Source organism: Gobio gobio (genome assembly GCF_949357685.1).
Source record: "Gobio gobio genome assembly, chromosome: 19".
In the NCBI taxonomy this organism is placed as follows: Eukaryota; Metazoa; Chordata; class Actinopteri; order Cypriniformes; family Gobionidae; genus Gobio; species Gobio gobio.
Window position 1 is genome coordinate 11,140,498 of NC_137112.1, and position 12,081 is coordinate 11,152,578.

At 36.7% G+C, this 12,081-nt stretch overlaps 1 protein-coding gene across 1 annotated transcript in view; it reads right to left on the reverse strand.

Annotated features, from left to right (window-relative positions):
* Window positions 1–12,081, reverse strand: part of suox (sulfite oxidase) — an 892,829-nt gene that overhangs the window by 107,086 nt on the left and 773,662 nt on the right. The gene's annotated exons all lie outside the window — the stretch shown is intronic.

Here is a 12,081-nt window from a genome sequence, read left to right on the forward strand (position 1 = left end):
ACCAAGACAGAGAGCACTGGGACAGGCATGACAGGAGACATTGTGACCCACACATCACTGGGAGCTCACACTCTGGGGGCCGACATTACGGCAGTGGTCTTCGCTATTTTTTTCATGAGAGCCACACTGATAGGACAAAATCAAAATCATAAATAGCATGTCTGCTTATCAGTCTGTCATCCCTGAACATACAATATGCAACGAAATAAATACAAAAGGTAGATGGGGTATATTTCTGTTTAAAACACGTTTTTAATATATTTAATAATGTCATAATTTCACAATAAATCACCAAAATAATGGAGAAAAAACAAAGATAGTATATTTTAAATATTTGTTTAATAGCATCTTTTTATGAACGAAGGCCAGTTTCACTGATACTAATAGTGATGATGTCTCTATGATTTTCCCCCTAATTTTAAACATTAATATTAATATTACAGTGTGATTGACAGCTTTTTAACATTTATTAGGCTTCAAACTTATTATGAATTGAATATAGATTAACCATTATAAGGGGTGTAACGGTACACAAAACTGACGGTTCGGTACAGCAGTTTTACAAAATTGCATTTTATTTATTTTTAATTATTTTTATTCAACAGTGGTTTAATGAAAACATCGTGTCTGTCCTTAAATGAATTCAATTATATAATTTATAACAGTTTCTTAAAAATAAAGCCCTTACACATTAATATAATATTAAAGGTTAACAACAGAGCCTAAATTCAGTTGCTATTTATTTTTAGATATAATAATCAACACTCATAAGCTTCACATAAGGCAGTTTTTGCATTAATTTCTAAATCTAATTATATATACTTTTCTCCAATTCGTTGTTGTATTTTAATCATTTATACACAGTGGCTGTCATTTTCATGACAGATTTATTTAAGCATACATTAAATAAACAAGACATCACTAACAGGCTAAGTAGTATATAATGAATATATAGGCTAATATAGTGCATATATTTAGCGAAAGAGTTGATTTCTCTGGTGAACTAACAGCTGTGGACACTGAATGAATGACTTCTGACTCTGAGGTAACAGTTCAATCTAAATGTGATGCTACGTGACATTGTTTACAAGCTGTTTTATTGTCTTTCCGCCGTTGAAACATAGATTGAGCGATAACACGACATATGATACATTTCTTTAAGTTGTAATGTATCCTCAACATACCTTAAGACTAAGAGATTTTCATTTATGTGTATTTTTAGGAAGAGATGATCGCGTTCACTCGGTCGCCGCGCTGCCGCTTGAAGCTGAACTGCTACAGCTGTAGTAAAGCTACAGCGCCTTCGGTGGTTCGATACGAATACGTGTACCTTTACACCCCTAATCATTATTAAAGCTACAAAAGTTCTTTAGTCAAGAGCAGTGAGTGATTAACATTAACTGACATCATTAGTCGCTGCTGTTCCTTTAAGATCTGCCGCTACCGAACATGACCGGGATCTGATGCGCTGTCAACACGTGTCCTATTTCCTCACAACTCTTTAAGTTCATTAGACATTATTTAACTCATTTAAAACGGTTCTTATGAGGATACTCGACAAAACGGACATAGAGTTTGTTCACCACTAATCCTGGTTGACAGTGAGTATCATATGCACGTAAAAAGTCATTTTGCCGTAGAAATCGCACGATACATTTAATTTGTGTTATAGATTTAAATATCATAAAGCAAGTTTAAATATCCTTTCTAGTCTGTATTTCTATCTTGTAATGCTGCTGTTTTGGGGTATTTTTTTAAATATAAATTACTTTAATAGAGCAGACACTTTGCGTTTTTAATGGGTTATGTTATAGCCCTGCTTGTTTTTATGAAATATATGTATTGACTGCATGATCATTTCACCGCATTTACTGCCATGCAAGCCGCAAATTAAGCTGGACGAGCCGCGCAATGAGTAACACTGCATTGCGGGAACCACTGAGGTTTTTGGGGAGATCTTGTAGTGAGACCAACAAATGATGGTGGAGGGTGGACATGACATGGAGCTCAGAGACCAAACCAGCCATTGCAGGAATCTTTGGGGAGCTCTTGGACAGCCAAGATGGAGAGCACTGGAACTGAAGCAGCCAAGACACAGAGCACTTGGACCGGCATGACAGGAGACCTTGTGACCCACTCCATGAAGCAGAAAACTCTAGGACCTGGGGCACACATCACATGGAGCATAGCATTAGGAAGAGCATTGAGACTGAGCAGACATGAACCTCTCTGAGTGACCATTACTGGAACCTCTGGGACCCAGCTTACATCACAGGGACCTCATAATCCAGGACAGTTTTTTGAGAGTGTGCACACATGACAAGAAGCTCTGAAACAGGTACCCACTACAGGAAGCTTTGGTACCAGGTCAGCTGAGACTGGGAGCACAGGTGGAGACTGAGAACTCTGGAACTGGACAGACATTATGAAGAGCTCTGAGATGAGGACGGCCATTACCTTTGAGCTGGCTGTGGCAGGAACCTCTGGTGAGCAGTGCAGATAAAACAGGATTGTGGAGACAGTGACGGGACATCTGCATGTAAAAAAGACAAAAACAGAAAAACAACTATGTACATATAAATATACACATCCCCAAGCAAGCAGTACCGCCAGACGCAAATATCGCTGCTTCAAGCCATGGCGCCAGACGCAACCATGGCCTGCCTGCTCCGCAAGACGCTGAGGCATAACAGAGGGATGGAAGGTCTTTCTGTAAGCCCGCAAGACGCAAAGCTGACAGAAGACTGGAGAAATGTCTGGGGTATCCTCATCTCCACAACTTATATGGGGACCTGAAAAAGAAGAGAAAACAAAACATTAGCTTAAATACATTACTCTTGACATTGTAATTTCTACCCATTAAAAAGGGAATGAAATCCAATTTTTTTTGGCTTTTCAAACTTGAAACCAGTTGTGGCGAAGGATCTTCCCCAGATCACGCCGCTGCTTAGGCTTGTGCTGCAGGAGGCTACAGATCAAATGGCAGCATTCTGTGCAGAAAGATGAAAGAGACATCTGATTATGACCATCAGCTTTTCCATCTGCTCTATTCAGTCTAGTCCTTAATATCTCATCTGGAAGAACATGTGTAGACTTCTTGTGGTGAAGATCTCACCTTTTGACAAGCCAGGCTCTGACCAGAGGTGTAGATTGGCCTTGTGCAAGTCATCGCTGGTTGGAAAACGGCCGCACAGCATTGTGAACATCATCACCCCCAGAGACCACGCCACTGCAGACTTCCCATGGTACTTGCCCTTGAGCTTGTACTCAGGAGGGTAGTACTCCATGGTGCCTAGAGGAAAGAGATTTCAATTAATGTGTAAGTTTGCCTTACCAAAACACGTCTGTCAGCTTTGAGGGATAATACATACCATACAATGTTGTGTAAGCTGATTTCCTCATGAGGTTTCCACAACCGAAGTCAATCAACTTGACCTGAAGGGTGTCCTTGTTCACAAGGATGTTTTCCAACTTGATATCGCCATGGAATACACCACGGCGACAACAAGTGAGAACTGCCTGCGTTGCCTGCTGCATGATCTGGCGCACTAGACCCTCGTCGATCCTGCCATCATGGACATCCATGTAACTAGCCAAGTTCTCGCAGGGTGACGGACACTCAAGGACCATCACGTAGTTGTCCCGCCGGTCCTGCCAGTCCAGTAGCTTTATAATTCCTGGCACGTCCGGTCCCTTGTTGGCCAGGATTGTGAGAGCAATCTCCAGCGGTAGGGGGTTTGGATGATTAGGCTAGAAAACAGATTTTAAGGTGGTCTTGAATTTGTTCTATAGAAAGCCGTTTGTATTCTGTGTATTCTTATTATTCATTTAAAGGTGGGGGGTTACACTGTTAAAGATTCCCATGTTTCTTTGGTTCCCAAAGTTTCAAAAAAATAAGTTGGATGTTTGATGGAGTATTTCTGTGCCAAAAAATACTCCTTCCGGTTTCTCACATCAAGTTAACATGAATGCATAGTTAATTTATCAATGGAGCATGCGATGTATGGTGTGTGTTTAAATACAGTTGTTTAGCTGACCACTGTAGAAAACAACAATACACAAAGAGTGGGAAAATATGCTGAAATAAATGAATTATTTCTTATTGAACCTTATTAAATCACACAAAGCGCTTCTTCATTCAAATGCGCTGCTATTCCATTGTTTTTCTATGTAAACACGCACTAGTCTGACGTGCAAAACCGTTTAAGTCACATACAATAGTCCATAAACCAAATCATGTCCTCATAAACCATGAGTAAACACACACAAATGTTGTAAAACTCGCGCATGACATTGTGTTCTAAAACCGCTGGGCTCAAGTTAAAATCATTTCAACTTTTAAAAAACTCGTCTCGAGACCTTGCGTTATTCCCCATTACACAAGCCGCTAAGCAGATACAGTTACAGTACATAACGTTACACATAGAGACGTCCTGCTGTAGTCGCTGTTGCTGCTGCTCCTCTTCCATTTCAACCTCTGAATCTGATTTTGGGTCATATATGTCTGACTGAATCTGATTGATAGCCATTGTTAATTTAGGACAACGTTTTTTCCACGTTTTCTAAGGATGTTACAGCTTTCAGACGCTCTCAACGCAATAGCTGCGCACGCTCGTGGCTCTTTAGCCCCGCCCACACGATACGCCTCCAACCGTTCGGTTTTATTCGGAAAGACTCTGTGCAGCGTATTTGTCTTTTATAAATATGATAAAACTAAAGACTTTTAGGAGATAAGAAGGATGCAATACTACTCTATAGGTACTCAAGATTGACATGAGATTGAAAGAAACTGTGTGCGAACCCGCGTGGTCTTGTTGCTCCCTCGTGGAGAAGAGGAAGTGTTGCGTTCATGAACACATGTTATATTGCACACTGTAAACACAATCAAAGCTTAAAAAAAACACGAAAAACGGGACCTTTAAGATTGTCTAAATGAAAATAGTGACTAAGAGGAGAAAACAGAGAAAGTGCAGCTGACTTACAATTGTTAGGTATTCCATGTCTTGCAACTTCACGACATCTTTAATTGCCACCTGATAAAAAAAAAAAACATAATGATTCACATGTTTGCAGAGGTCATATCATTCCACTCATTACACCTGAACAGGACACAGTGAAAGGATGAGGAGAACACAGGGCAAAAACAGTTTGATACAGCTGCATAAGTCCTCATTTATTTGTACTTACTTTAAGGCCATCCTCCACACGACAAGCTTCATGAACGACGCCAAACCCACCGACCCCCAGACGATCACCAAGCTCGTAGCGGCACATAATGTGATCTATTAAAAGAGAAATAATTGCAGTTTACACTTTATACCTAGTTATTTCAGGGGAAAGCCCAACATAGAAAATGAACATCTTATAATACAAGGAAATAACATTGGAGACTAAATAAAAATAGGTTTAAAAGCTCGTCATATTTTAAAACCATTTTGTTTTCCATTTTTTTGTTTTTTTACCATTCATGGGTAATTAAATCTAGGAGTAAATGTTCACTTACCATCATTGTTGCTGCCTGGAGATGGTCTCTCAATGACATGCACCTTAGTCTGACCCAGGCGATTCAGACGTTTTCTGACAGCTCTGAGGAAAGAGTTCAGACTCCAGAACCTCTTTTTCCTCTCCTCCTCCTTGCTTTCCTCCTCCTTGCTCTCCTCCTCCATCCTCTGGCCGTCTCCCTCACCACCAGCATCAACTGGCGTCTCATCGCACGGATGAGGATGTTGCTCCGCCGTGTCGTTGCCGGGTGTTGGGAGGGGTGTAACGTTACTTCGATGGTGATCGCACACCTCGCAAGCATCGCTAACTCGAGAACTTCGATGTCCCATAACTCTGATAAACGCAAATCACTTTCGTCTTCAGTCGCTACTACAAACAAACCCACACAATGTTTCACAGATTTCCATGGATACACTCACGCACGCCACATTCAAAACTTTCAAACGTCAATATTTGTATTTAAATATTTTAGTAACACTTTACAATACGGTTTCATTAGTTAAAGGGTTAGTTCACCCAAAAAAGAAAATAATGTCATTTATTACTCACCCTCATGCCGTTCCACACCCGTAACTCCTTCGCTCATCTTCAGAACACAAATTCAATTTTGTTGAAATCCGAAGGCTCAGTGAGGCCCATAGAGAGCAAAGCAATTTACACTCTCAAGATCCATTAATGTACTAAACACATATTTAAAGCAGTCCATGTGAGTACAGTGGTTCAATATTAATATTATAAAGCGACGAAAATATAAAAAAAACTAAAAAACGACTTATATAATGATAACCGATTTCAAAACAATGCTTCGGAGCGTATCGAATCAGCGAATCGATTCAGTTGTTCGAATCACGTGACTTTGGCGCTATGTAATAAATTACATTATTTTCATTTTTGGGTGAACTAACCCTTTAACTACTTTAGTTAACATGAACTAACAATGAACAATATGCCTACTTCTACAGCATATAGGCCTATTAATGCTAATTTCAACATTTAGCTAGTAATACATTAATAAACTTCAAAAGTTGTATTTGTTAACATTAGGAAATGCACTGTGAACTAACATGAACAACTGTATTGTTATTAACAAAGATGAATAACTTACTGTAACACATGTATAGCTCATTGTTATATGTCACATTAATGTTAACAAATAAGACCTTATTGTAAACTGTTACCAATATTTTTTAACAAAAGGTAGCCTATAATATGTATATGCTCGCTGGTAAAATATGTGCAGGTATAATGTGTATTTGAAAAGTAGAAACATTGTGGAGACTATGTATTTAGATTTTCTTTTAAAGAAAAAAAGAAGAAGCTAAACCAGCAAAAAAGAAAGAAAGAAAAAAAGGGTAAGAATAATAAACAAATTATACAGACAGTACGCCTATTAATTATATTTTGAAGCTGCTGTCTGTAACTTTTTTTGTGTTCAAGATTTACAAAAATTATATAATGAGAATGTACAACATGAATCCATTTTCCAAACCGTGTTTTGCCGAATTGCCTACAGTTTTTAGACAAACACCATGGACGTGTGTTAATTTAGTCACCGTCCGAAACCACATCATCTCTGAGTTTTCAAAAAGAGATCGCTTAAAAATTCACCAATCATATTCATTAATTTAGACTGAAAAATTACAACTGCATTAAATAATGTTATATTTGTATTTTTGAATATACAAATAAGAAATTTTTAAACATGAGACTAAACCACCAGTAGGTGGCAGCAGGTGACCGTCTTAATGAGTGAGTCATTGAAAGTGATTCATTAAAACGATTCATTCCAATGGCTGATTCATTCAAGATTGAGGCAGGCCCTGTCCCAAATGGAACCCTAAACCGCACTTGCACGACACAATGTCGCTTTGACTGTCAGTGTTTTGGGTTGTGACCTTTTCATCAAACTTGAAGTCAACCTTTGTATATCTATTTCTATTTTATGTTTGTGTCTTTGTCAAAATAACCGTCCCTATCCTTTCACAAATATGGGAAAACTGTTAATTTTTGTTTTAAAATAATATGTTGAGTTTTATGTTTGAGAGACGTAATTTCCTCTTACTGAATAGCCAACCGCGTCCCGCTCTTGTTAACAGATTTGGACTTGAGCGAGACAGGTGTATGTGTGAAATATGTGAGTTCTGTAGGAAAGTGTTAAAATACAACAAATTAAGTCAAGATTTTGATCAAAATCGATGGATGACATGTTTGAATGCTGTATTGAGACAACGACCATTGTATGTAAACAAGACCGAAAGTGCACATGAATTGTGTCATTTGGGACGGGGCCTAAAAAACTGGAGTGGAATGCAGTGGTGTGATGACATCACCGTTTCACAAAATATACAGATTGGCTGTACACACGAAAACAACACTCTTGAGGCCTGTTGCATGAAGCTAGCTGAACAAACTCTTGAGTTTCAGAGGTTTAGAGTTGACAAATCCAGATAAAGCCAACCTGGGGCCTATACCATGAAGCCGGTTTAGCTGGCTAGCCAGATATGTTTAAGCTTAGTTTGTGACAATCCTGGGTTTTGGGTACCATTAAAGCGGTTTGGATTTTAGCAGTGTTCATCGCCATAGTAACTTACACTCCATGGCTAACCTGAAAACCTGAAATTGGACCAATCAGCTGTGAGCACCCCTCTGATGCAATAAAGTCACTCCCCCTTTTTCTACTCCAAATTAAAGGTCACTACAGCAAATGGTTTATAAAGACTAAAGCGTCCGGCTTTTAACAATGCTTATTTATGATGATAATAATTTTGAATGATTTAGATATAATTTATGCAATTATATCCTTAATCAATTACACATATCATTTTAGTTAATCAATAATTAATAGGCATTTTGTTCAAATTAATATAAATAGCCTATATAAAGGTCATACAAATAAGCTAAAATCAATAAATAAAGCTATAAAAATGACTACATGTGAGCTTAAATGTTCAATGCTCTCTATATATCAACTAAACTAACTTCATAACGTTTACTTGCATTGACGTAGTAAGATTTTTCCGTAAAGTTGTCCTCTTTCATAGACGGCTCTTTTCTTCTTGCGGTGTAAATTTGTTTAAATGTTTTAATATTTTTCAATCATGTAATATTCTGCAGAAGAGAGAATAGAATCTCAGTTTTACTGATCCATAGCGTGTGATTGGCTGTTTCTCTACTGATGTCACAGCTAAACTCCTAAACTCAGGATCAAAGCCTGAGTTGACAGAGAAAGCTGATGATCAGTGTCATGGTACCAACAAAGCCTGAATAGATTGGTTTGATTTTGTCAACTCGAAACTAATCCTGTAACCCTGAGTTTGTTAAACTACCATCATGGTACAGGCCCCTGGTTTAGATCAAGTTCAACGGTCTCTCAAAGCTTGGTATAAACGTTCTCTGTCAACTCAGGTTTAATCCAGAGTTTGCGATTAACTCTGAAACGCGTGCACCTGAAAGTGTGACACGTGCGGCAAACAGCCAATCACAGTGTCCCTTTGATTCACTTCTCGTAAGAGAGACAGCGCAATTCACTTCTCTTCTGAAGATTGTGAGAATGTTTTGAAAATGATCATGAGATTAAAAACGTTTACAAAGCAGGAATAAACACGAAAGTTTGAGAAGGATGCTGAAACAATATCTGACTATACAAAAGTCACGCGTTTCGTATAAAGATATTTGACCCCGGTCGCGTTCCATAGATGTCGTAATGGGATCCTGGTATGCACGTATCCAAACATCAGACGTTAATTGTTCACGAGGGATAATGTATTGGTACCTGGTACGTTGTGTGTAATGTCAGCCTTATGTCATGATTTGTCATGCCCTTTTAAGTTGTTAATGTTGGTCATTATGGTGGTACTTGGAGAGCCAAATATTTTCTGAGGTGCTACTTGGTATAAAAAGTTTGTGAACCACTGATCTATATGTTTTAACTGGTCATTGCATGCTCTGGAAGTTTTTTTTTTTCTTTGTATTTAAGTTAAATGATATGACAAATACGTTTATTTACTATTAAAATTATGGATCCAGCAGCAATTTAGGTAAATAAACGGCATGCATATAATGATATGTATATTTTTAAATATGCAGGAAATGTTTAAAGGTTAAATATTAAAATAGGCCTTAAAATAGTGAAATTTCATGACAAAAAAGACAAAATTATTGCTAAGCATTTTTGTTATGGAAAAAGGGCACTGCAATTCCAAAACCCATATCAAAAGCTCTTCCCAACTGTGAAACATGGTTTAATGCTGCTTTGAAGTCATGAATTTTCTTGAACAATTTACAGGGGAATTTCAGGACAGCAGTTCATGTCTTCAAGCTTTAGAGGGGTTATGTGATGCAAAAAGTCAATGAACCAAAGCACACAAATAAATCAAGTAAAACATATAGTTTACATACCAAAATAAACTTTTCCACCCTACACTGTGAATGATTTCTAAATGGCTATTAATGATAAATGTGTTTTATCAATGCAGATTTTCAAGAGGTGGTTTCCTGGACAGGGTTTAAATTATGCCAAGAGTAGGCCTTAATCTAGAATAGTTAATCGTGAGTTAAAAAATTGTTGCCTGGAACAAAGATTAAGCACAGATTACTAACACCTGGACTATGAGTCCTGAACTAAAATAAACAGGATTAATATACAGTTTTATCTAATTGCTTACACACTGTAAAAAATGTTATGTGCTATTTGCTTAAATAAATAATGGTAACAATATTACACATAATATTTTTGAGAAGTTTTGGCTTGGTTTCTTTAATTGAATCTACCTGAATAAATCATGTAAAATTTCCTAAATTATTTATTCTACGAAACAATAAATTAAATATTTTTAGTGACATGTGCTTATTAATTTTAAGTTGACTTTAAAAAAAAGAGTATAAATTAGAGGGAATGGAAATGACCTGTTTCTATTTGACTTACGTTATACAATTAATGGACTGTATGCTGCTAGCACAGCACAAGCAGAAACAAACTTGTTACTGCACTGGCATTAGCAAAGTTATTGCTCATTGACCAAAGCAACATGCTTTATAATATTTGTATACATGCAGTTATCCACAACCTAACCATAAGATCTACTCTTCTGCACAATGGTAACGGTCAAAACTTCAACAGAAAGAAAATCTTTCAAATGTCAAACATAACAGAACATTAAATGTTAACAGATGTTTCCAGTCACTCAAAAACACATAAAATAACACTTAATTTCAATATTAACTCTCCCTTTCCAGCCATATGCAAAGTATGCTGGGAACTAACAATGGTGTCTCTAAATAAAACTGCATAATTGAGTTAATTCTCTTAAAATAAATAGGTAACCTTATTTTCCTTAATTTTATCAGTTTATTTGGTTCTTCGATTGAAGGCTCAAGATTGCTTACATTTCCTTAAAAAAAATCAGGAAAATGTATCTCTTGGTTTTATTAGTGAAATGTTCTCAATATTTTCTATAAAACACTGAACCACAATTTTCTTAAGAAAATATACACACTATTTTTAATTATCACCTCAATTTTTTTAGTGAAAATTACAAGACCCATGATTCATTTTTTACAGTGCACACAATTTCTGAAAATATGGCTCCATTTCTTGTAACTCTACACACAAAACACACAACATGCAAAACATCAGACATCTCTTGCGAAAGCAACACTTTGTGCAAAACTATTTGAACTCTTCCAAAAATTTTGTTTTTGCATAATAACTACACACAAATATGCACAACTGAAGAATTTTACAGTTTAACTGAAATCAACTGAACTGAATCAACACTGAAGTCACTTGAGCTGAATATTGACACTATATTGGCTTGTTAGAGCTGCTTTACAGCAAAATTTGTTTTGAATTTGTTACTGAAGCTGCTATAAAACAATATATTTTGTTGTATGCATATTCTTTCTTTCTCAAACCTGAGTTTTGATTTCTAAGTGATCAATTTATGTATAAGTGTTTTCACACAGGACCATTGGCTGTATAGGTCCTCGGTAAATGAATGTGGCATTTAAATGGCAATATGGAGTTTAAGTGGTTAAATAAAATTAGATTTGTTTATCTTAATTCATTTTTATTTGAATCAAATCATTATGTCAATTATCATGATGTTTTTTATAGCCTAATAAAGATAAAAACAGCCAGAAATAAACAACTATAAGTTTTAAACAAACAATATTTGCGAACGTTGCGATTTATAGTTCTTAATGCCCAAAGATGTGACTTACAAATCAATCAAAGTCGTAAACTGAAACTGCATTCATAGCTTTGACGTCATTGCTTGGAGACTTTCTCGTCTGAAAAAAGTCTGCCTCTATTTTGTATTTATTTATTTATTACCGAGAACATTATATAAACAAAGAAGGAAGCACTCCACAGTCTAAAATGCAGAACAAAAAAAGAAGAACAAAAAAGGTACAAGACAGGGCAGCCTACATGAGTTAAAGGGTCCCAATGTAATGATGAAGCCTACTTCATAAAGCAAAACATAAAAAATGGTTTCTGACTTGAAACTGTATATATATATCATGATATATATATATATATATGAAGACTACTCCGCTTCTCTTCCGACAGGGGGCGCA